The 25,982-nt window shown below is 41.8% G+C and overlaps 1 long non-coding RNA gene across 1 annotated transcript in view; it reads left to right on the forward strand.

Annotated features, from left to right (window-relative positions):
• Window positions 1-25,982, forward strand: part of LOC148005977 (uncharacterized) — a 47,214-nt gene that overhangs the window by 14,194 nt on the left and 7,038 nt on the right. The window contains exons 2-3 of the long non-coding RNA XR_015621066.1: window positions 24,659-24,764; window positions 24,874-25,020. This is a non-coding gene — a long non-coding RNA (uncharacterized LOC148005977). The remainder of the gene's footprint in view (window positions 1-24,658; window positions 24,765-24,873; window positions 25,021-25,982) is intronic.

Here is a 25,982-nt window from a genome sequence, read left to right on the forward strand (position 1 = left end):
TGAACTCAAGCAGTATTACAGAGCAATAGTGATAAAAACTGCATGGTATTGGTACAGAGACAGACAGATAGACCAATGGAATAGAATTGAAGACCCAGAAATGAACCCACACACCTATGGTCACTTGATTTTTGACAAAGGAGCCAAAACCATCCAATGGAAAAAAGATAGCATTTTCAGCAAAGGGTGCTGGTTCAACTGGAGGGCAACATGTAGAAGAATGCAGATCGATCCATGCTTATCACCCTGTACAAAGCTTAAGTCCAAGTGGATCAAGGACCTCCACATCAAACCAGACACACTCAAACTAATAGAAGAAAAACTAGGGAGGCATCTGGAACACATGGGCACTGGAAATAATTTCCTGAACAAAACACCAATGGCTCATGCTCTAAGATCAAGAATCGACAAATGGGATCTCATAAAACTGCAAAGCTTCTGTAAGGCAAAGGACACTGTGGTTAGGACAAAACGGCAACCAACAGATTGGGAAAAGATCTTTACCAATCCTACAACAGATAGAGGCCTTATATCCAAAATATACAAAGAACTCAAGAAGTTAGACCGCAGGGAAACAAATAACCCTATTAAAAAATGGGGTTCAGAGCTAAACAAAGAATTCACAGCTGAGGAATGCCGAATGGCTGAGAAACACCTAAAGAAATGTTCAACATCTTTAGTCATAAGGGAAATGCAAATCAAAACAACCCTGAGATTTCACCTCACACCAGTGCGATTGGCTAAGATCAAAAACTCAGGTGACAGCAGATGCTGGCGAGGATGTGGAGAAAGAGGAACACTCCTCCATTGTTGGTGGGATTGCAGACTGGTAAAACCATTCTGGAAATCAGTCTGGAGGTTCCTCAGAAAATTGGACATTGAACTGCCTGAGGATCCAGCTATACCTCTCTTGGGCATATACCCAAAAGATGCCTCAACATATAAAAGAGACACGTGCTCCACTATGTTCATCGCAGCCTTATTTATAATAGCCAGAAAATGGAAAGAACCCAGATGCCCTTCAACAGAGGAATGGATACAGAAAATGTGGTACATCTACACAATGGAATATTACTCAGCTATCAAAAACAACGAGTTTATGAAATTCGTAGGCAAATGGTTGGAACTGGAAAATATCATCCTGAGTGAGCTAACCCAATCACAGAAAGACATACATGGTATGCACTCATTGATAAGTGGCTATTAGCCCAAATGCTTGAATTACCCTAGATCCCTAGAACAAACGAAACTCAAGACGGATGATCAAAATGTGAATGCTTCACTCCTTCTTTAAATGAGGAAAAAGAATACCCTTGGCAGGGAAGGGAGAGGCAAAGATTAAAACAGAGACTGAAGGAACACCCATTCAGAGCCTGCCCCACATGTGGCCCATACATATACAGCCACCCAATTAGACAAGATGGATGAAGCAAAGAAGTGCAGACCGACAGGAGCCGGATGTAGATCGCTCCTGAGAGACACAGCCAGAATACAGCAAATATAGAGGCGAATGCCAGCAGCAAACCACTGAACTGAGAATAGGACCCCCGTTGAAGGAATCAGAGAAAGAATTGGAAGAGCTTGAAGGGGCTCGAGACCCCAAAAGTACAACAATGTCAAGCAACCAGAGCTTCCAGGGACTAAGCCACTACCTAAAGACTATACATGGACTGACCCTGGACTCTGACCCCATAGGTAGCAATGAATATCCTAGTAAGAGCACCAGTGGAAGGGGAAGCCCTGGGTCCTGCTAAGACTGAACCCCCAGTGAACTAGTCTATGGGGGGAGGGCGGCAATGGGGGGAGGGTGGGGAGGGGAACACCCATAAGGAAGGGGAGGGGGGAGGGGGATGTTTGTCCGGAAACCGGGAAAGGGAATAACACTCGAAATGTATATAAGAAATACTCAAGTTAATAAAAAAAAAAAAAAAAAAAAAAAAAAAAAACAAGATGGAGGACAATTCTTAGTATTTTAACATGTATTTTCTCAAGTGAAACTGGCCTGTGAGAGTTTTATAACTTACATATTTTTTTTCCTTTTTTGTGTGTATGTGTGTTATGCATGCTTTTTTCTGTGTTTTCACATGTGTGTGGGGTGTATGTGTGTGCATGTGTGTAGAGGTCCAAAAATGTAGGAAGCTTGCATTGTTCACATCAGTATGATACATTATTTAGATTGATTTTCTCACACTATGAGTTTGGAAAAGCTGGGGAATTTCTCCCTCTTTCTCTGTTGCTTGCACTATTAAGGACCAAATCCAGGCCTTCATGTACTTCAGGCAAGTGCTCTACTCCTGAAATCCCCCTCGACCCCTGTGTGACCTTTTAAAGCACAGATTCTGTGGTGACTGTGAGAGCTCTCTCCAGTGTACCACTTCAGAGTTCGGCTGGTCATCATTTCAAGATACTGAGTGGCCTTTCAGGAGTTTTCTAAGTGCCTTGTGCCCTGTATTGAATCTCTTCACGGTCAGCACTCTGGCCAGGGAAGCAGTCAATGCCTCACTAGGAGAAGCTCACATCAGGGAAGCTTCTGTCTGCAACAGATGGGAACAAACACAGAGACCCAGAGCTAGACTGTAGGCAGAGTGAGACCATGGGACATTCAGCCCTAAAGGGGATGTGTCCACCAAATCCTTCCCATCAGGACTCAGGGGACCCTGTGAAGAGGAGGCAGAAAGGGTGTAAAGGCCAGAGGGGAAGGAGGACACCAAGAAAGCAAGACCTCCTGCATCAGCAGTATCGTTACACATATGAACTCAAAGGCACTGGGGCAGCATGCGCAGGGCCTGCATGGGTCTGCACCAGGTCCTTTGCACATTTATTATGTTTAGTTTTTATGGAATTCCCAAGTGTGCGAATGAGTGGGTCTTTGTTTCTTGCACCTCCTCTTGGTCTCTTTTCCTTCTGTTTGTTTGTTTTGTTTAATTCTGACGTGTTGGTTTTGTTTTCTCTTATAGTATTTTATTTTACTATTGTCCCCTAAAAGGCTGTTTGTTTTCTAATGAGAGACAGAAATAGAGTGGATCCATATGGGAGGGGAGGGGAGGAGAAACTGGGAGGAGGAGGAGAGGAAGGAGAAACCGTAACTAAGATGTATTACGTGAGAAACACATCTATTTTCAATAGAAGGAAAAAATAACTACTAAGCAAACAAACATCTGTTATGTTTAAAATATTGAGTGTCAGTTGTGCTGTGGAAGAACTCGATTGATGGGGTCCTCAGTACTGGAGAGATATGATGCTGTAGAAAGGATACTCAAGTCTGGAGTGTTTTCTTAGTAGTCTGGCAGTATACGGAAGGATACAGCTCCGTGAGGAAAAGCTGATGCCATCACATGTGGGAAAAGACTTCCGAACACCGAGGCCTCTAAAATCTTGGAAGTAAATATATGTGCTGCTGGAATGTGGGGAAGAACATAGAGGGGTTAAAAATGCCAGTATGTAATGTGTATTGGCAGTTGCTTGGTGTTTGTAGCAAGACGGCTGAAAAGAAAAGCCATGGGCGCCGGCAAGAATTGGCCAGCAGTCAAGCAAAAATGAAAGATGACTCCACTCCGCTAAGGAAGAGCCTCTGGCCTTAGACCACAATCCAAGCTCAGGCAGAGGAGGTTAGAAGAGTCTCTGGCCTTAGACCACAATCCAAGCTCAGGCGGAGGAGGTTAGAGACTAATGGAAACGTGTGTGTTAACTCTCCAAGCTTTTCCCTCACTTCCCTCAGCAAGATTTCTCTGCCAGATCCAAAGATTAGTTAGGGCTGATGCCTTCCCCGAGTCACTCATTAACTTCGATGGACTCTGGGATGGGGCTCTGGCTCAGTGGTAGTGTGCTTTGCTGAGCATGTGCAAAGCCTAGAAAAACAAAAACAAAACTAAGCTAAAACACCTGCCATCAGCAAGGACGAGCTGCGTCTTACACACAGAATATACAGACGAGGCGCTCGGCAGGAAGCAGCTTTGGGTGTAGTCAGTAGCGTACACATAGCCGTCTGAAAACAAATATTTTAAAATAGTTTAGAAAATCATGTTACCAACAAACCTCCAAGCCCATGACTCTGGATGTTTGTGAGCACACACAGCCTCAGTGACGTTTTTTGAGTTGCTAAACTTTTTTGGTGTAGACATTAATATTTGTCATCAAATGTGTGAAAACATAGATCATTAATTTAAAAAATATTTTTGTGCTCTGTTTCCTCTCCTTCTGAAACCACAATTCTGCAATGATTTATGACCCATATCTAGTTGTCCCCTGGTACCCATAGGGAACTGGTTCTAGGACCCCATAGTGATCAAATTCACAACTGGGCAAGTCTCTCATAGGACACAGCAGAGTGCTTGTAGCTATCCTTCCCACGTGTTCTCGTATATCTTAAATCTCCTCCAGGTAACCTGTAGCATCTAATACAATGTAAGTACTTTGTAAAGGATCGCTATACAGTTCTTTCAAGATTGAATGTAAGATATCGCCAAGAAAATGCAGTACGTATGACAATTTAAAAATATTTTCAGCCTGCAATTCAGTCACAGAACCAAAGCCTATAGATTTAGAGGGTCAATTGCTTTCTATTTATGTATATGAAAAATGCTTAATTGAAAGTCTTCAATTTAAAAAAAAAAACAGAAAGAAAAGAGGTTGAACAAAAATGAACAGGGTCTTACATTCCTGTGAGGCAAGAAGAAAAACAATGCAGATGTTAAGGGAAGCCCTGAAGGAGAGAGAGGAAAGGAAGGAAGAGCATTTGGAGACTGATGGCTCAACTATAATCCTAAAATACTGAAAACAACTAGACACCAACGCATGGGAGATTAGTTGAATAAACTATGGCTCATACACCAGAAAGTGCAAAGCCATAAGAAAGAACAAGGAGGACATGCATGAAACAGGCAGGTTTCCAGAACATAAAACGGAAGTTGTAAGAACAGTAAGTATGCTAACGTTGTGTGGGGAGAGGGAAACAAGAGCAGAGATGGGTATGCCTATCTTTGCAAAGAGGACATAAGACCTGGAGAATTGATTCAGTGATTAGGAGCATGGCCCGCTCTGTGGGAGACCCTGAGATCAACTCCTAGTACCCACACCAGTATCTCACAATCAGCAGCTTCAGAGGGATCCCAGGCCGCCTCAGGCATCTGCATTCACATATGCGCATGCGCACGCGCACATGCTCGCGCGCGCGCGCACACACACACAGACACACACACACACACACACACACACACACACACACACACACACACACACACACACTTTTTAAAAAAATAAAAAGTCCTGAGAAGAAGTATAGCTGGCAGGGTTGGGGATTTGGCTCAGTCGTAGAGCGCTTGCCTAGCAAGCGCAAGGCCCTGGGTTCGGTCCCCAGCTCTGAAAAAAAAGAAAAAAGAAAAAAGAAAAAAGAAAAGAAGTATAGCTGGCATTCCTCACATGGCTCCAGGTTGAGACCTGACTGAGTAGAGAGGGAAAGAAGAAATGGCAGCCTCACAGCGCAGCTGGGATCAATCGGATTGTGTTCTCCGAGGGAGGAAGCACAGCATTCTCTACAGTTGAACGGAAAGGCTGGGTTGTTGCCTACTGATAAGCAAGGAGTCAGGGTTATGATATGTAGCTGATCAGAGAGGCAGGTCTAGCTCATCTCTGGAGGAGCAGTCTCTACAGGGGTGCAGGCTTTAAACTGTGGATTTTCAAGGGAGAAGGCTGTGGCGGACATTTTCTGCACACACTGTCAACCTCTGCACACAGACCAAGAAAGGTTTTGCTGTCCCTCTGAGTCTCACCCTGCGGGAAAATCTGCCATTTTCCCATGTGCCTTAAATGGCCTTGCTCATGCCAACAGTGTATATTCACTTGGGGTTTCACTCAGTCAAGGTTTCTTCCACTCCTCACACATAGGAAGGAAGGAAGGAAGGAAGGGAGGAAGGGAGGGAGGGAGGAAGGAAGGAAGGGAGGGAGGGAGGGAGGAAGGAAGGGAGGGAGGAAGGGAGGAAGAAAGGGAGGGAGGGAGGGAGGGAGGAAGGGAGGAAGAAAGGGAGGGAGGAAGGGAGGCAGGGAGGAAGGAAGGAAGGAAGGAAGGAAGGAAGGGAGGGAGGAAGGGAGGAAGGAAGGAAGAGAGGGAGGGAGGGAGGAAGGGACGGAGGAAGGGAGGAAGGAAGGGACGGAGGAAGGGAGGAAGGAAGGAAGGAAGAGAGGGAGGGAGGAAGGAAGGAAGAGAGGGAGGGAGGGAGGAAGGAAGGAAGAGAGGGAGGGAGGGAGGAAGGAAGGGACGGAGGAAGGGAGGAAGGAAGGGACGGAGGAAGGGAGGAAGGAAGGAAGGAAGGAAGAGAGGGAGGGAGGAAGGAAGGAAGAGAGGGAGGGAGGGAGGAAGAGAGGGAGGGAGAGAGGGAGGAAGGGAGGAAGGGAGGGAGGGAGGAAGGGAGGAAGGGAGGGAGGGAGGGAGGAAGAAAGAAGTTTACTGCTTAGAGTTGATGAGAGAAAATAAGGTAGAGTTTCCTCAATGTTGATGGTACCCAATTATGTCCTAATGTTCATGCTTTTCTTTCTTTCTTTCTTTCTTTCTTTCTTTCTTTCTTTCTTTCTTTCTTTTTTGTAGTCTCCTCTCACTATGAGCAAGGCTAGTCAAGAAACCAGTCAAACATGCTGAAAGTACCATTTCTATGATGTTCCAGGCTAGGGAATTTTAAAGATATGGCTTTGGGCTGACTTTGGATTGACCTTGGACTTTTGCTTCATGAGAAACAACCAGACTCAGGTGACCCCAGCTAAAGGCTTATGTACAGAGAGACCAAAACCCAATTCAAGCTGGCCATTCAAGTGAGCACTTAGAAGATGCTAATGATCTAGTTAAATCTACAGGTAACCGGTTTCTCAACACGATTCCACAAGAAATCCCAGGCCAGAACCATGAGCTGCTCCTGGATTCCTCTGAAAGTGTGGTGGCCCTCTAAGAATCCATTTGTCACAGGCTTAGTCACAACGGTAGTGATATTGTGGTGGTTGTGAAACCTTTTGAAAAAAATTAACAGATATTAATAAATACATAATAACTGAGTTAATGAGACTGTTTCATACATGTACATAATGTATCTTGACCGTATTCACCAGCCCTACCTACAATGACTTCTCTTGTTCTCCCATTCCCATGAGGCCCCTTCTTTCTACTCTAACACCTAATGACTTTAATTAGGGTTATTTACAGGCACATGGCACCTTACCAATGACCACACCACTGAAGAGAATGTCTCTCTCTCTCCATCAATCATTAACTGTCAACAGCTCATCTAGAAGGTGTCAGAACCCATGAGTTCCTCTTCCTTCCATGACAGAGTGCTGTTGGGCGGAGCATGTGATGATCTTGTGCAAGCAATCACAGTTGCTATAGGTTCAAGAGCTGCCATGTCATGCCTGAAAGCCAGTGGTGATGGTTGTAGAGCCTCCAATAGGGCTGTGTGAATCGGAGGCATGCCCTCAGAGGGCATTGTAGAGCTCACTCTCTCCTCCCTGTTCCCAGATGCCCTCAGAGGGGGTTGAAGAGCTCACTCTCTCCTCCCTGTTCCCAGGTAGGATTTCTTCTTGCACACATGTTGCCATCTGTCACAGCACCTTTGCCAGAGCAGGCACTGTCTGGACTTCCAGTCCCCCGAACTAGGAGTTAAATAAACCTCAGGTGTTCTTATCAACAAAAGTGGACTAGAAGAGTAAGTCAGACTCACTCTTCTAATAACAACTCAATTTTGTAGAACCAACTGAGTCTCCCAGGAAATAAATAAATAAATCCTTTCCTAGGGATTCCCAAAGACCTAACCACCTTCCACTAGGCTCCACCTCTTAAGGATTCTATCATTCCTCAATACTGCCACATCAGGGAACAAACTTCCAGCACAAGAGTCTTCTGGGAACAAACACATACCAAGGGAACCATAGCAAGCACCATAAAACATGACTGAGACAACAGGTAATAATTGACAATACAAATAAATCAGTATTGACTATTCTAAACTTGGTAACTGTGAGAATATTAGGAGGATGTTTTCTTGAGTTTTCCTGAATTGCTCTGCTTTGCCTCATACTAATCTGGCACTATGTTCTAATCTTTTCATTCTCTGGCTCATTCTGTCTTCACTTGTGTCTAGCGCTCTCTCTCTCTCTCTCTCTCTCTGCAACCTCTCTCTGTACAACTGTCCCACAACTGTCCCAGTAAAACTGCCTCCTCTCCTCTGCACTGCCCCTTAAGTAGCCTCCCTTTTCTCTCTCTCACTGTGAGAGTTGGGCAGATCCTACTCTGTCAAATCTTTCTCATTCGTTACTTTGTTTGTCAATTAAACATCAGTTTCAAACGTGGGTGCTTTCTTCTACAAACTAACTTTACCTTCACCCTTTGGGATTAAAAGTGTGTGCTAAGGGCATGTCTATGTTCTAGCCACAGGGATGAATGTTAAGACTGAGTTACACCACAACTAGAAACAGGTTTTTCAAGTAAATAACGCAATCTCGGTTTTCGCAGTATGAACAAATATCCTGCAACAATGTAATTTCATGAGGCTAAATACGTTTGAATTTACTTCTAAAAATTAATTCCACCAGTAAATGTTATTGGGCATACGATATAGAAAAATATTAGAAACTTCTTTTTATGAAGTTAAATTTGATAAGATTCTGCAAGCTTTTTTATCTATAAGATTCAATGTTCATCCAAATTTAAATTATTTAGCAATAAAAGTATAATATACCTAAAAGTCTTCTTCATGTTTCAAGGCCAGCTGTGTAAGAGAAAAATAAAGATAAGTTTGTGTGATGACATAAGATAGGATAGAAATATTTTAAAAGCTTGAAGGAGCAACTCTCAGAAAAATAATTTCTGAAATGAAATTCATAAGCATTTCCCCCACCACTAGCAGTGTAGTTCCCATGAGCTTAAGACCGCCCTTAAGAATTCAAGTGTTTATAGGGAGCTGCTGTAGCGTACCCACTCATTTGAGGACTCAGACGCTTTGAAAGGTCACTCGGTTAAAAAGGTTCAAATGAGTTCTGGTGACAGGTAACTACCTGGAGTCTTAATGTAGAAGGAGCAGAGTGGGCACTGTCACAGTCCTTGCAGCAGTTAGGTTCAGGCCCCGCTCTATCATTTAATCGCTCTGTGACCTTGGCATACTATTAAGTTCTGCGTAGAGACCTGACTTAGCCAAGAATGTGTTTCCTCATTTGTCAAAGGGGATAATAGTGCTTACCTATGAGATCATTAAAATAATTTGATGACCTAATATTTATAAAGTTCTTAGAACAGTGACTAGCATATTAAAGCACTGTATAAGCATTCTTCAAAATAATGAGAATATTAGTTGAGAAGATGGCTCAACAGTTAAGAACACGGGCTGCCCTTCCAGAGAACGAAGGTTTGATTCCCAGCACTCACATGGTGGCTCACTTCAGATCCGGGATCTGACGCCCTCTCTGGCCCTTTGGGGTACCAGGCACACAGGTGATGCACAGACAGATATGCAGGCATAACACAGACACGTGGAATAAGTACATTTAAGGAAATAAGCAATAAAGACTTTAAATGTTTTTAGGGACTTTAAAAAACTAGATTCTGTATGTTGTAGAATATGGTTGGATGTTAAAATAGTTTTTTTTATTCTAACTTATGTTTTTTTATTTTTAAAAAAACTCTTGCCACAATTTAAAAAGTGAATATTAGTATCACTGAATTGATGATCAGGGCTGTGGACATGCTGACACCTCAAAATTTAAGTTATTCTATACTGAGCTGTGGCCCTCCACATTTACTCTGCATCAAGTTTAAATTCCAAAGTATTTCTCTCCTATTTTAAGGCTTGTCTTTCGTCACTTTCCTTTTGCTCTCCCTGATGCAGCAATGCCCTTGCTTAACCAACTCTGCATCTGGAATTGCAACATGAAAGTCCCCAAACGACACTTGAGAAACCATGATTTATACTTAATGTGTTACAGGTGGCTTCTCAGGAGCAGTGCTTCTTTCTCCTGCCATTTACACGATGAATTTCTAAATTCTCAAATTGCATTTCTGTTAAAAGTTGACTGCAGCTCATTTTCTTCCAAATTTGGTTTTATATACACAAGAACAAATTTATCATTTAAATCCTAATGAAAGTAGGTGAGTATTTTAAATTTCAACAAAATGAGTTCCTCCTATTAAAAACATCATATGCTGCTTAGACTAAACTGTACCAGACTTGATTACACATTCTAGAAATCATCTGGCTCTAGAAAAAAAAAAAAGACATTAGGTCACCAGAAAAACTGAGAGCAGTGTAAGAAATGAGGGGAACTCAGACGTAAATGACATCAGACCGTACATTTTAAATTTTTATTTAAAGACTTATTTATTTTATTTCATGTACATGAGAGTCTCTCTCTCTCTCTCTCTCTCTCTCTCTCTCTCTCTCTCTCTCTCTCTCTCTGTGTGTGTGTGTGTGTGTGTGTGTGTGTGTGTGCGCACCAGGTGCATGTTTGGTTCCCCTGAAGATCAGAAGAGGGGGTCAGACCTCTTGGAACTGGAGTTACAGGTGGTTATGAGCCACCATGTGGATGCTGGAAACCAAACCCAGGTCTTATGCAAGAGCAGCCAGTGCTCATAACCACTGACAGCCATCTCTCCAGCCTCTACAATAAGTTGTAAGATGTGGTTTGATTCCTAAGGAACCAACTGGCAGGGAATTTACAGCCTTTCATCTTCATTTGTACAGTGTACAGTGTACAGTGACATGCGTATTGTGATAATCATGTTTTAAAACACTGTCCACTCTTCCTTTGTAGTTTAAATTCTGCCTTAAAAATGAATGCAGGGGTTGGGGATTTAGCTCAGTGGTAGAGCACTTGCCTAGCAAGCACAAGGCCCTGGGTTCGGTCCCCAGCTCCGAATAAAAAAGAAAAAAGAAAAACAAAACAAAACAAAACAAACAAACAAACAAAAAAAAAGAATGCAAAAACCAAGCGCTTACAGTTTCAGATAGCTTTGGAATGATCCTGAAAACGTCTCTTGATTTAAAGCAAACACATGTTGCATTACAGTAACAAAAGTAAGCCGAGATTCAGTATACTGCCTAGATCATCAGTCTAATATCCATCATTTAAGTACATAATAATTAATTTCATAAACCCTGTTGTGACATTTTGGGGAAATGTTTAATAATGGTTAGATGAAAATAGTCATTTTCAAAGTTTTAACTGTGATAAGTGACCTTAAAACATGCACACAGGCAGACCTTTCTATATTTTGGAATTTCAATGCCATGTGTTCCTGTTGGCTGGCCACATAAACATTCTGTGCTAGCTTAAAATGCTGGTACCTTTTACTGCTCACATAGCTGCCTTTCAGGACAGAACTTAGGTCTGTTGCTTGCTGAGCCTATCTTATACAGAATTATCTACTCACCATTTAAATCAGTTGGCACAGTATCTGGGGTTATGGATAATTCTCTATATTTGAATATATTCTTATAACTGACAAGGTAAATGAAACCCCATCTTTTTCCATATTCAAAGCAGGAGTTTTGTAGTTGTCTCTTTTAAGCCTGTGAAACACACACACACACACACACACACACACACACACACAGAGAGAGAGAGAGAGAGAGAGAGAGAGAGAGAGAGAGAGAGACCTACTAGGATTTTCTTTAAACGATCTTACTAAGTCACTTAGAAAAACAAATTTTGTTTCTACTTTATATCAGACTCTATGCTATGCATTAATAAAACTTAAGGATACAAAATAACTATTTTCAACAAGTGTATAGTGTAGAAAGAATGAATGACAGAAACAGTTTGAGGGACTGGTGAGATTCAGGGGGAAAAGCACTTGCTGTTCCAGTGTGAGGATTGGAGTTCAGATATCAGGATTCCTATTATATATAACCCAGGCCCGGTGCTTAGAAGGCATTGACATGGGTTCTCTGGGGCCAGCTGGCTGGTTACAGCCGCTCAATCTGCAAGCCGCAGGCTGAGCAAGAGCATCTGCCTTAGCAAGGGAGACAGCCATCTCGAAAGATGCTGTGCTAGTTAGATTCTGTCCACTTGACAAAAACGAGAGTCATTTGGGAAAAGGGAACCCTTCCCCTCAACCTTTGTTCTCAGTTGAAGAATTACCTTTCATCAGACTGGCCTATAGGAAAGTCTGTTAAGGCAATGTTTTTTTAAAATCAGTTCTAGGTGGATTTTTTTCTTTTTCTTTTTATTTATTTTTATTGGGTATTTTATTTATTTATTTACATTTCAAATGTTATCCCCTTTTCTGGTTTCCCGTCCTTAAAACCCCATCCCATCTCCCCTCCCCCTTCTATGAGGGTGTTCCCCCACCCATCCACCACCCCTTCCCACCTCCATGCCCCGACATTGCCCTACACTGGGTTGTAGACCCTTGGCAGGACCAAGGGCTTCTCCTCCCATTGATGCTCAACAAGGCCATCCTCTGATACATATGCAGCATGTATAGTCTTTGGGTAGTGGTTTAGTCCCTGAGAACTCTTGTTGGTTGGTATTGTGTTGTTGGTTGCAAACCCCTTCAGCTCCTTCAATCCTTTAACTCCTCCAATAGGGACCATGTTCTCGGTTCAATGGTTTGCTGTTAGCATTCGCCTCTGTATTTGTCATGCTCTGGCTGAACCTCTCAGGAGATAACTATATCAGGCTCCTGTCAGCATGCACTTCTTGGCCTCATCAATACTGTCTAGGTTTGGTGGCTGTATATATATATATATGTGTGTGTTGGATCCCCAGGTGGAGCAGGCTCTGAATGGTTATTCCTTCAGTCTCTACTCCAAACTTTGTCTCCATATCTCCTCCTAGGAATATTTTTATTCCCCCTTTTAAGAAGGACTGAAGCATCTGCACTTTGGTCCATTTGAGTTTCATGTGGTCTGTGGATTGTATCTTGGGTAATCCAAGCTACAATATATAAGTGAGTGCATACCATGTGTGGGTTTTTGTGATTGGGTTACATCACTCAGGATGATATTTTCTAGTTCCATCCATTTGCCTATGAATTTCATGAAGTCATTGTTTTTAATAGCTGAGTAGTACTCCATTGTGTAAATACACCACATTTTCTGTATACACTCCTCTGTTGAGGGACATCTGGGTTCTTTCCAGCTCTGGCTATTATAAATAAGGCTGCTATGAACATAGTGGAGCACGTGTCTTTGTTGTATGTTGGAGCATCTTTTGGGTATATGACCAGGAGAGGTATAGCTGGGTCCTCAGGTAGTGGAGTGTCCAATTTTCTGAGGAGCCTCCAAAATGCTTTCTAGAGTGGTTGTACCAGTCTGCAATCCCACCAACAATGGAGGAGTGTTCCTCTTTCTCCACATCCTCACCAGCATCTGTTGTCACCTGAGTTTTTGATCTTAGCCAGTCTGACTAGTGTGAGGTGGAATCTCAGGGTTGTTTGATTTGTATTTCCCTGATGACTAAGGATGTTAAACATTTCTTTAGGTACTTCTCAGCCACTCGATATTCCTCAGCTGAGAATTCTTTGTTTAGCTCTGTACTCCATTAAAAAAAAAAGATTTATAATTCTATGTATATGAATATACAGTCACTGTTTTCAGGCACACCAGAAGAGGGCATCAGATCCCATTACAGATGGTTGTGAGTCACCATGTGGCTGCCAGGAATTGAACTCAGGACCTCTGGAAGAGCAGTCAGTGCTCTTAACCACTGAGCCATCTCACCAGCCCATGTACCCCATTTTAAAATAGGGTTATTTCACTCTCTGGAGTCTAACTTCTTGAGTTCTTTGTATATATTGGATATTAACTCTCTATCAGATGTAGGATTGGTAAAGATCTTTTCCCAATCTGTTGGTTGCTGTTTTGTCCGAATGACAGTGTCCTTTGCCTTACAGAAGCTTTGCAATTTTATGAAGTCCCATTTGGCGATCTATGTGGGAGGACCCAGTCCACTCTAGGCAGGAGTTCCTGAGTTGTATAAAAAGCAGGCTGAGCAAGCCATAGAAAGCAAGCTGTTAGGCCACATTCCTCAGATCTCTGCTTCACTTCCTACCTCCAGGTTCCTGCCCTGAGTTTCTGCATGGCTCTCTTCAGTGAGGGACTGTGACCTGTAAGCTGAAATTAACCCATCCTTCTCCCGAGTCACTTTTAGTTGAGAAGTTTTATCACAGCAACAGAGAACAAAGTAGGATAGATACCCAATGTCAACCTCTGGCTCCACGTGCCCTCAAACACATGTGTAGCCATGTACATGCACATACATACATGCACATATGAAAAACATACAACAACAGCACGGAAACACAAAACCTTATAGTTTGCAGATGTCACCAAGATTACTAGGAGAACACAAAGAGGTTCTTGATTGTGTCGGAGATGTCCTGGGAAAGCTTTCTGGACGCAGTGATGCCTGAATTAAGATGTCAAATTTTGTAGAAATAATCGGTGCACTGTAGAGAACATCAAGGCTTTTGGTGACACAAGTACAGAAGCCTGTTAGAATAAACATTTCTGAAAAGACAGAGTCCAGGCAAGAAGTGTCTTCAATGAAATTCTATAATTTCGTATAATTCTGAATATGAACCATTTTCCAACTGTTAGTGGTAAACAGTCACATCCCCACTTTCTGCTGAGAAAAAGAGCAAAACAGCAACTTCCCATCTTCATGAACTGAAGCACATAAACATGGAAGCTACCGGGTTTAAATACAGAATATTTTCAGCAGTCGGGATTCTCTATGCTGCTTTCCTTTCTCTCCTTCCCTCTTTCTCTCTTTCCTCTCCTTTCTTTCTTTTTAAAGATTTATTTATCTTATGTGTATGTCTGTGCCTTGGTAGCTATATGGGTATCATGAGTGTATAGGTGCCCATGGAGACAGGAAGAGGACGTCTGGTCCCCTGGAATTGGGGTCACAGGTGGTTGAAAACCACCTATTGTGGGTTCTGGAATGGAACCCAGGTTCTCTGGAACAGCAATGCATGCTCTTAACTGCTGAACTATTTCTCCACTCCTTCCTGCCCTTTTCTTACCTATAACCACCCCTCACCACTGTTCTAACTTTAGATTACTATGGGTTGGTTTTGCCTAGTTATGTGTTCTTTTCTTTCGGACTTAGGCTTGGGAGGTGACTCAACAAGTAAGGTGAGGCTTGAGGGTCTGCTTTGATCCCTTAGATCTACTTGGTGAAAGAACCAGGTCATTCTCTGACCTCCACACACAGACCACAGCACACCTGTGCATGCACACATGCACAAACACACCTAAGTGAATGAAGCATTTGTTTTTTTTTAATGGAGCATAACATTCATGAGATCCATCCATATTAATTCACTGTGCTACTAGTATTTGCTCCTTAGTGATGAGTAGCTTTCTTGTGGGTTTACTATAATTTCTTTGTCCACCCACTGCCTGGAATTCTTAGTCCTCTTCCATCAGTAGTTCTGTTTCATTTCCTGTTACTGTGATAAAATATCCTCCCAAAGCAATATCAGGGTCAAAGCATTTCTTTACTTAGCACATCGATCCCATCATTGTAGGGAAGTGAAAGCCTGACCTTGAAGCAGCTATTCACAGTACAGCCACAATCAAGAGCATAGAGAAATAAATGCATGCCTATCTCCTAGTGCTCAGATTGCTTCCTTCATTGTTAAACAATGCAGGATCCCATAAGGGTGTCGCCCACAGTAGGCGGGTCTTCCATGTCTTGTGATATAATCAAGGTAATTTCCCACCTCATATAAATAATCCTTCATTGAGACCCCCTTACTAGGTGACCCTAGACCATGCCAGGTTTACAATTAAAATCAGCTCTTACAGTAGCTATTCTGGTAGATATGGATTGTTGTCTCTTGATAGTTGTAAAGTGTTATTTCCCTGATGATAACATTGACAATTATCGTCAATTTGGATATCTTGTTGTAGGAGGATCTATTTAATTCTGTCGTCCATATTAAAATTTTAAAATGCCTTTATCAGGGCTACAGAGATGGTTCAGTAGTTGAGAGTACTCGCTGCTTTTACAGAGCTCCTAGCACCTATGACAGGCTGCTCACAGACTCCTGCGTCTTCAGCTCCAGTGAATCCTTTTCTGGCCACTACTCAGGAAGACAGATGTTTACTATGATAATTCTTGTTCTATTTTCTTATGAATAACATAATTTTATTATTCTTCATAGCCAAATAAAAGCCTGAGACAAATACACACACACACACACACACACACACACACACACACACACACACACACATATATATATATATATATATATATATATATATATATATATATATATATATATATATATATCTTCTGAGTTGACTGATTCACTCTGGCCTCTCTCAGCTTTCTCAGCTCTGACTGAATTGCTCCCCTTGGTTTCATACTAACTCTGGCAATCTGTTCTCATTCTCTGGCTCATTCTGTCTTTTCATGTGTCTAGCTTGTTCTTTCCACAACCTGTCTCTGCAAACTGTCCCAGAAAAGCTGCCATAAGCACACATCGCACACCTTTTCCTCTCTCGCTGCTCTTAGGTAGCCTCTCTTTCCTGTCTGTTCTTGTGTGAATTGGGCATATCCTATCTGTGACTTATTCTGTCAAATCTTTCTCTGATTTGTCACTTTGTCTGCCCTGCAATTAGACCTCCCTTTTAAACATGGCTGCTCCCTACAAACTAACCTTACCTTCATTATTAGGGATTAAAGGTGTATACTAAGGGCATGTCTGTGTTCCGGCCAGATCATACCATAATCCAGGGTATGTCTACATTCTAGTTGGATCACATTGGCCTAGGAAGTCTTTGGAAGTGATTTCTTGCCAGAGCAGCCCTGTTGCTAGATTAAAATTCCTCTACCTCTATACCTCTATTCTTTTTATCTCAGCTATTATGGATATATGAGTTTGGGATTAAGTTTCATCATCTCTCTTACAGAGATTCAATTAGTCTAGCACTTAAAAAAAACTACCCTGCTCAACTGAAGCTATAAACTACATGGTAAGTGTGGTGACTTTAGATAGGACACCTGTTTTACTCTGTTCTGTATCATTATCGGCCTATGTCTCTACTATGCCTGAGCCAAACATATTAATTGCTTTAAGAATTTGTGGCATATATTCAAATGTCATCAAAACATATATCATTAATATTGATATATTGATATGCAAGATATCAAGGCTTCTTGAAAAATCTTGAAGCCTTATTTTTGTAACTGTCTTGGGATTTCTGCATTTGCATACAAGTTTTATAATCAGCTTGTCAATTTCCATAAACTTCAAATCTTCTAGAATTTTGATTAATATTATAATAGAGTAGGCAATTGAGGTTTTTATAATATTGATTTTTCTTCTCTGTGAACATTTTTTTGTTTTCCATAGATATTTGTTCATTCAGATCTATTCAATCAGTTATCAACAGTCCTCCTGTGTGAACTGTGCTGACAAATTATAGAGAGACTATCTCATATATTGTATGGATGCATCACCTGTCAATTAAAAAGCCTGTGGCCTATGGCTTAAGCAGGAAATAGAGGTGGGACATCAAGGAGAGAGAAAGGGTTCTGGGATAGAGCCGGGTATGCAAGATGCACCCGGAAGATGAGATAAGACAGACACATGGCACCTAAGCACAGGTAAACAGCCACATGGCAAAATGTAGGCTAGAATACGTGGGGTACTTTTAGGTAGATCTGGCATAGAAGAACATAGGTATATGACCAAGGTATTTGTAAATATGCTTCAAGTTCGAGTCTTATTTCTGGGAGTATGGGACTGGGAGGAAGAACCAGTGACTAAATTCTCTAATATGGCACCCCATATTGGGTCCAAATTTGTTGCCAAAACTATTTAATTTCAAGTCTCAGTGTTTCTATCCTACCTTTGATCATTCAGTTCCCAGATAAAAAAGTTTTGGTAAAATTAATAAAAAAGGACACGACTGGTTCCCGGGAGTCCCCACTCTGTGCGAATCCACATGCTCTAGTTGTTTCTCTGTCAGCCGCTTTTACATACTGTCCCCTTGGCAGGTTGTTACCACACCTCACACATATCACATTTGGCAGTGTTAGGGCGACCCCACACCACACTAGCCCCAAGTATTCTATATCCCTGCAAGCTTCCTGTCACGGACTCTGCTCACACTCCCAGCAACCCAGATAAGTCATGACTGAACAAACTGTAACCCAACAACCAGATTTATATGTTAAATGCTCAATGTACAATACATCCACACAAATAACTTACAACCAATTGATAAGATATAAACTGCCCACCTAGATAAGATAAATTTGCTTATAGAAGTCCATCTCTTAAGAAATATTGATAACAACCTGTATCTATGTAGAGATGCATGGGGAGGATTGTCTGCCTCCATGTTGCTTGTCCCCTTCTGCCCTCCCATCTCCTTCTAAAACCTCTGTTCCCTCCTCCCTTTCTTCTCATCCAATGACAGGCCTTGTTTTATCTTATACCTGCCTTCACCTGCATAACGACATCAACCTACATAAAAGGCACATAACTTTTATATTTATAATAAGCCTTAATCAGCACTAGAGCTGGACAGATATCTCCCCTCTATGCTATTATACCTACTTCCCTATCAATAACCCTGAGTTATAACTTCCATTTGGGGTACTCTTAACTCCAATTGGCCAGCCAACATGGCCTTGTTTCCATGACTCACCTAACAAATGGCGTCTCCTCCTCTTCCTATCCCTCCTCCTCCTTATGGTCTCCTCAGACTCCAACCCTGGGAACCCAAGCCCTGCCTATCTCTCACCCATCTATAAGTTGTCAGCATCTTTATTTAACCAATAGTTTCACATTAAGGAGCAAGGTCACATTGTATGTGCAGACTGTCTTGTCCCTGTGGGCATCCAGGCCTTGAGGGGCAGTATTCAGGCCTTGGGGGGCAGTATTCAGGCCTTGGGGGCAGTATTCAGGCCTTGGGGGGCAGTATTCAGGCCTTGGGGGGCAGTACTTAGCATTACAATACACAGCAAAAGACCAAAGCTCAGCAACATGTACACCAATAGCTTATCACCTAACACCATGTACTATCATACATGGTCATCTGTTGAAATAGATTTCTTTGTACAGATCTTAGTTTTTAAACACCATAAATACTGTGCGTTTTGAGCAAACTAGTGTCAGTTCCATTATTTTAATGGACGAGCCTCAACTTCACCACAAAACAAAGAACACGGGCCAAGGAAGGCATGGTTGGCCACTCATCTAGGACTATTGCTTCTCTGACTTGAGGCTTTCAAAATAGAATCAGAATAGTTGTGCTCAGGCCTGGTTCAACTGATAAAAAAGGGTTACATATGAATACATTTTGTGGGAAATTATACAATATGTTAAATTATTAACTTTAATCATCAATAACTTGAACAGACACATTGCTACTCAAAAATAAAATCATGTTTCTGAATCCACAAGGAAGTGGGATGTGGACCTCACCTTGTCACCCTGTATTTGGATTTGGGTGTCATTGTATATGTCAATAGGAACTTTTGCTTTATAAAAGAATCACAAAAATTTAAAAGATGCCTTTAATTGTCATGTTAAGAATAACAAAGTAAGAAAATTATTAGAAGTATATTTAAAATCATCACAACTTTGGAATTTCTAAGAGTTCCTGGAAACACTGATTTATTGTCCCTGGATTTTAAAGAATAACATGCCAAGAATTTAAAGATACTGAGAAATGAGCTGTTTACACTGTATGTCATAATTCTAAAATGTATCATTTTTGCTCAATAAATGTACTTTAATAAAAATTTTTAAAGAGGATGGTATGCTTTAATTAAATATACACTTAATTAAATGTACATTTAATTAAATGGCAAGGTAGAAGTCACTCTTGTTGAAAACAATATATACACATATATGTGTTTAAAGGATTTATTTATCTTTTATGTGTATAAGTGTTTGGCATTCATGTGTGTGTATACACCATGAGTTTGCTTGGTACCTGTGGAAGCCAGAAGAGGACTTCAGATTCCTGGAACTGGAATTACAGGTAGTTGTGAGCCATGGCAGAGACCAAACCTGTGTCTTCTACAAGAGCAGTAAGTGCTCTTAACCACTAAACTATCTGTTCAGCCCGTCCTGTTGAGAACTGTTAAAAGTGGTTTCTACAGAAGATGAGAAGAAAAATCAATCCCTTTGAAAGCAAAAATGTTAAATAAAAATGTACTCAATAGTTTATATTAACTGTATACATGTCGTGACAATAACATGCACATATTTAGAACATCCTAGGCCTCTCTTTATGAGAAAACAAGTATTTACATGATTTCCACTTATTTTTAAAAATCCTGATCTACAACACTCTTACTCCTCAGACAAGATTGTTCTGGAATATACACTTCCACCTTTAACATGATATGCAAGTTAAATAACAGAAATGTTCTTTTTTGAGAGTAGACTAGTTTTTATTTCCTGTTACAAATAATAATTGCCATTCAGTAAATAGAAAATGGAATGTGTGGCCCCAAACACAGAGCTACCTGAGCACCAGTACCAGTGTGCACTATAGTTCTTAAACCTTCAGATTGAGGGCTGGAGAGATGGCCCAGTGGTTAAGAGCACCCGACTACTCTTCCAGAAGTCCTGAGTTCAAATCCCAGCAACCACATGGTGGCTCACAACCATCTGAAATGGGGTCCGATGCCATCTTCTGGTGTGTCTGAAGACAGTGACAGTGTACTCTTATACATGAAATAAATCTTAAATTTAAAAAATGCAGATTGAGTGCTTTACACTATAAGTCTCAAGTAGGCCGTGCCAAATGGAACCCATTTTTCTGTTTCCTGGGTCATCATGCCCCTTGGATGTGCTATAGGTTTTAAGACATTGGATGCTTTTGTCCCTCCAGTCTTTAAAATGTAAAAGGAACATATCAGTGTATCATCCACACAGACTGCAGCAACTGCATTGCCAACTTCTCCATGATAATTGGTTGAAGAAGCAGAGTGATTAACTGGCTCTGCATAAAATTTTCATATTCACCTTCAGATGCTCATGGAGAAATCGCCCTGCCACTTGTGTACCAAAGGGAAGGATACTTCCTGTCATTGTCAACCCAGCCTAAGAGTTCCATATAGGGATCAGACCACAAGATATCACAGCCAAAACCTTGATTTGATTCATCGGTTGGCATCACTGTTAATCCAAACTGCTCCATACCTTTCCAATCTGGTGGTATACGTCTATAACAGACTGTTTTCTCATCCATGCTGGCTGCTGTGAGCTTTGCCACAGTTAAATGCTCTGTCACTTTTACATTCATTGTAAAATCCATAAATTCTATTTAGCCATAGCTTTGGAAAGAACAGACTCTCTGGACATTTGATGTTTTGGCTAGTAACAAGGAGACAGTCTCCAGTGACTGTTTCTTTTGTCCCCATAGTCTGCAAGAGATACACAGTGCTTTCTGAGGGTGTCTTAGTTAGGGTTTCCATTGCTGTAAAGGGAAACCGTGACCAAGGCAACTCTTATAAAGGGTAGCATTTACTTGGAGCTGGCTTATAGTTTCAGAGGTTCAGTCCATTATTATCATGGCAGGAAGCACAGACAGACACAGTGATGGAGAGGTAGCTGAGAGTTCCTCATCTGGATCGGCAGGCAGCAGGAAGAGAGATCGACACTGGGCCTGGTTTGAGCACTTGAAACCTCAACGCCCATCTCTCATGACACTTCCTCTAACAAGGCCACACCTCCTAATAGGAATGTTTTGATTAAGGTCTTTAATTCCTTTCAGTGACAGTTTGTAGTTTTCCATGTTGAGATCTGTTGAACCTTTTATTAGCTTTGTTCCTAGACAATGGATTTTTAAATTTAAATGTTAATGTTTTTATAAATTTCACTTTTCCATGATTTACAGAAATACAATTAATGTTTGTGTGTTAACTGTGCACATATCTGCCTTGTTAAATTTATTCTTTAGATTGTCAGTGAATGCATCACTATCTGTGGTAACATTTTTACTTTGTTTACTATTTTCATACTTTAAAAAGCTTTACTTTAGCTACAGGCCTGAGCCCCCAAGATCGAACTCAGGTTGTCAGGCTTGGGAGCAGTTGCTTTTACCTGCTGGACCATCTTACTCTTTTTAGTTTTCTTAAGACATAATTTCATGGTGTGGCTCAGGCTGGTCTGGAATTCACTCTAGAGCCCAAGCCTTGAACTCATGACAATGACAGCTCCCCTTCCTCAGCTTCTGAAGTACTGGGACTGCAGGTGTGTGCTGTTACAGCTGGCTCATTTCAGATTCTCTCTCATTCTCTCTGCCTCTCTCTCTGTCTGTCTCTCTCTCTCTTTCTCTCTCTCTCTCTCTCTCGTCTCTCTCAGTCTCTTTGTTTCTCTCTCTCTTGTCTCTCTCAGTCTGTTTCTCTCCCTTTCTCCCTCTCTCTTCTCTCTTCTCTGTCTTTCTCTCTCCCTCTCTCCCTCTCTCCCTCTCTCTCCCTCTCTCTCTTCTCTCTTCTCTGTCTTTCCCTCTCCCTCTCCCTCCCTCTCCCTCTCTCTCTATCTTTCTCTCTCTTCTTTTCTCTTTTTGTTTCTCTCTCCCTCCCTCTCTCTCTCCTTCCCTCCCTCTCTCCCCCTCTCTCTTCTCTCTCCTCTCTCTTCTCTGTCTCTCTCAGTCTCTCTCCCTCTCTCTTTCTCTCTTCTTTCTCCTCTCTTCTCCTCTGTCTCTCTCAGTCTCCCCCTTCTCTCCTCTCTCTTCTCTGTCTCTCTCAGTCTCTCTCTATCTCTCTTTCTTTCTCTCCCACTCGGTGAGCTTTTGTCTTAGGCGAGTATTGAATTTTATCATAATGTTTTTGCTGTGGTTCTTGATAATTATATCAGTTTTCCTCTTACTCAGTCAATATGGTTAATCGATTGATTTTTTTCAAACATGGAACCCACTTTGCTTCCTGGAATTAATATAAGTGAACCATTATGTATTAAAAGCTTTATGTGTCAAACTGTTAATTTTTTGATACCTTATTTAGGTTTTCTACTTCAAGGAACACGGGAGAAAGTGACATGTTTTTGCAACTGCTGTGGTTATGGATCTACTGTCTGCTGTCCCCAGAGCTGAGTTAGGACCTACCCATTGTTTCTCTACAGTCAGACAGAAGCTGTCGTCTTGGTGTCTTGTCTTCCCTTCAGTGTTGGGAATTGTTTTCCAGCAAAGCATTGAGGACCTGGAGATTGTCTAAGGGCCTTAATTGGGAATATAATTTCTTTCTCCAAATTGAGACCATTCAGCTCTTTTCCTATTGTATTTTTAGGACTATGCTATTGAATGTATACCAATTTAGGGTTCTTGTGTGTTCCTTCCACACTGGCGCTTTAATGATTGTAAAGTACGTATGTGTATCTTGATAATACTTTTGCTTTAAAGTTTTGTTTTCCCTGTAGTAACATAGCCCTGACGGTTTTCTTTGGGTTGGGCTTTATTTTCAACTTTCTCATAACTCATCCACTGTACACGTCTTGAAAACAGCATACAATTTCTTCTTGTTTTGCAGTCATTTGGACGATATTTATGTAATATGAGTACTGATATACATGGAGCTAATGCACTCCCGAGCTGATTTTTGTATTTGTCTCTTCTAGTCTCTGTTTATTTCTCCTCTCTGTCTCCCTGACAAGCTGAGAATTTCAAGTTTCACATGTTTTTGGTATTGTTCTCATAAAGATCACTTCACAGCCAAATTTCTCAACCCCAGCACTTTGACACTCTGGGGCAACAACTCCTTCTGTGACAAGATGTCCTTTCCATTGCAGGGTCTTAAGTAGCACCCTTGGCTTCTGCCCAGCAGCAGTGTCCTCCTGCCTCCCGTTGTGCAAACTATCTCCAGATATTGCTACAGAGTGTCTGACCTCACCAAATCAACCATGTTTGAGGTTCTCTGCTCCAGAGTATTGTCTGAGGCAAATTCTGTATGTAATGTCGGTTTTTATGGGCTCACATTAAAAGTAAAAGCACAAGAGTAAAATCAATTAAAATGATGCTGCTTTTTGACCAGGTCTAGCAAAGTGTTTACCACTTCAGTATGTAGTGAATGCAATTTACTATATTTCACATTCTCTTCTTGTTATTATGACTTGAAAATTCTGTGAGTGTTTCGTTCTTATTATATCTCTCTTTGAGCTGACCAACGGAACAGCCATAGGTTTGTACCTTTGAACGGTTTGTCCTTAGCTGGTAGCTCTGCTTTTGGAGGTTTTGAAACCTTTGAGAGATGTTGGCTAATGGGCAGAAGAACTTGCTGGAAAGAGGCATTAAGGGCCACAGCCTAGGCCTTCTTCCAGGCCAAACTATCTGAGCTCTGACATAATCAGTCACCTTCCACTGACATGGCCACAACCACAAGCTGCCCCACTCTCGTGCCTTTCCTCATCTTGATGGACTGTTTTTCAAACCATGAGCTAGAATATTCATTTCACCTTCTAATGGTTTTGTCAGCTGTTCTGTCACAGTGATGACCAAACACAGGCTGTTGGCTGTGGTAAACCTGACCATGTGGTTTAAGGGCCTTTGGAGTTGGTTTGTGGGAGGAATGTGGGAAAGTTTGGAGCAATGGGCTAAGAGATCCCTACAGTGTGTAAATAGAATTGATGGCCACACTAGTAGGAAACAGAACAGAAGACTGACAGAAACTCAGAAAAGATTGTGCCTTCTGTTCTATCTCCTACTAGCTGGAGGGACCAGGATCACCAGGAATGCCAGGAGCAGTTCTCAGCTGTGTCTCTCTTGAGGAAGCAAAGAGTAGCGAAGATGTGAGACAAAGAAGCATTTAGCTATGTAAGTAAACCAAGCCAAGCCCTTCTTGTAGTCCACTGAGTCCTACTTAAACTCCCTCCAAGCATCATGTATCATCCAAGGTCTTGCCTCACCACATGTCTCTCCTCAGCACATGAGTCTGTCTCAGCTGACATCACTGCCAATCAGCCTGGGTCCACAGAAGCTGCAAAATACCACCAGAATTCCTTTGGTGCATTTCTCTCTGTGGAGTCCTGACAAATGGAGCTCAACAACAAAATGTAAATCAGACCAATATGTGAGTGTCGTTAGCAAAGAATCCTTCATCATGTGTTCTTTCACGTGCTTGCTTTAGCAGAATATCCTTTCACCTGTGTCTACTTCAGCTAACTATTCCTTCACATGTCTGCTTTAGCAAAGCATCCTCTCACCTGTATGTCCACATCAGAACACTCCTTCACGTGTTTGTCCCAGCTAAACACCATGCGACACAACTGACTGTCCAAAGAACCCTTAAGTTTCCATTTCTGTAGTAAACTCATTTTGGGGGTTGGGGGGCGGGCAGAAGAAATTTCCAGAAATCATGGTGTTAGGCTGAAGTTTTGTTATCACTCGCTGGACTTAGCTTGGTTTACAGTGAGAGACAGCAGAAAAAGAGCAGAGGAGTGGAGGAAAGGCACAATTTGGTGCCTTTCGAAAGAGAGGCAAACCCTTGAAGTTGCAGCCCCAGTGGGTGAGGAGGAAATAGTTGTAATTGTTGAAGGTATTAGTGCTAAGTAAAGGAGTGTGTGTTGTGTCGGGTGATAGGGCTGGTGCCTGAAGGGCAAGACATCATCTTTGCTTTCAATGTTCTGTGTAAGTTCTATCAGATCTGGGGAAGAACTGATTTTAGACCATGGTTTAGAGGACACAGCCCACAATGGTGGAGAAGGGTTGGCCACAGAAGCAAAGCTGGTTACATCATGTCAGAGGTCGAAGTGGAAAGCCTGGGAAAGAGTCAGGGCCAGGCTATAATCAGTGGCCACTCCACAGTGACCACTCCCTCCAGGGTGGCTCCAGTCCAAAATCTCCCAACATAGTAATGACAGCTGGAGAAAGTGATTGAAAGAATGAGCCTGTGGGGACATTTCATTCTGAAACCATGATACAGCAAGTGTTAGTGAGCTGAACAATGCCCTGCAAACTTCGTTTTCCTTGATTTATTGTGGTTATTAGTAATAAGGCTGTGCCATAGTTTTGGATTTTAAATTCCCTCCCAAG

Source organism: Rattus norvegicus, chromosome 5, assembly GCF_021556685.1.
Source record: "Rattus norvegicus strain SHRSP/BbbUtx chromosome 5, alternate assembly SHRSP_T2T, whole genome shotgun sequence".
Lineage (NCBI taxonomy): Eukaryota > Metazoa > Chordata > Mammalia > Rodentia > Muridae > Rattus > Rattus norvegicus.